The sequence below is a fragment of the Chaetura pelagica genome, unplaced genomic scaffold (genome assembly GCF_000747805.2).
Source record: "Chaetura pelagica isolate M959 unplaced genomic scaffold, ChaPel_1.0 scaffold119, whole genome shotgun sequence".
NCBI lineage: Eukaryota > Metazoa > Chordata > Aves > Apodiformes > Apodidae > Chaetura > Chaetura pelagica.
The window spans coordinates 2,121,622-2,122,438 of NW_009954406.1; positions in this window are offsets into that span (position 1 = coordinate 2,121,622).

The following is an 817-nucleotide window of genomic DNA, read 5'->3' on the forward strand; positions in this document are numbered from 1 at the left end:
GGGTCTATAACACAAAAATATACCTTAAATGGTATGAGAACTTACTTAGAGAGTCTTTTTTTTTTTTTCTTTAAAAAAAATAAAAATAATAACATTCGTGGCCCCTACCCTCTACAAAAGTGCTACTTTTAAAACCATTTGGAAGGAAAAAAAATCATTAAAAATCTGGTCGAAACGTAATTCTTTTAGCATTAATGTTAAGATACGCCTGAAATGCGAACAATAGCTAAACCAGACTAGTCTCCATCGTCCTCACTGCTCTTAGGAGTTGTGGGGGACAGGGTGAGTGAGGGGTTATCGAGACCTACATTTACATTGTACCCCTGAGCTGCGCCAGGTCGCGTTAGTGTCCGTAAAGACAGATTCCGGGCTGCAGCTGCGTGGCTTTCAGGGGGGTTCTTTCCTTCTATTTTTTTTTTCTTATTTTTTTTTCGCTTTTTGGAAGGAAAACAAACAAAAAAAAAGGTAAAAAATAATAATAATAATTAAAAAAAAAACCCAGGAAGCCACTGCAAATGCATACAGATTTCACAAAATCCGAAGTCAACATGACGGGGAAAGGGGAAGGACAGGAAACTGAAATTCTAGTGAGCCGAATAATTCAGTTTATTACAGCGAACTAACTGTAAGGAGAGTGCAGGTTATCGCCGGGTGGGAATAAAGGGGAACATAAAAAATTGAAAAGGTTTTTAAAGGTGTGTATATATATATATATATATATACGGGTAGAGAGGTCTATTTGCAGCAAGAATCGAGATAAGCAGATGGATCGTTTTATTAGGCTGGAAGGCGGGTGGCGGTGATGGTGGGTGGGTGG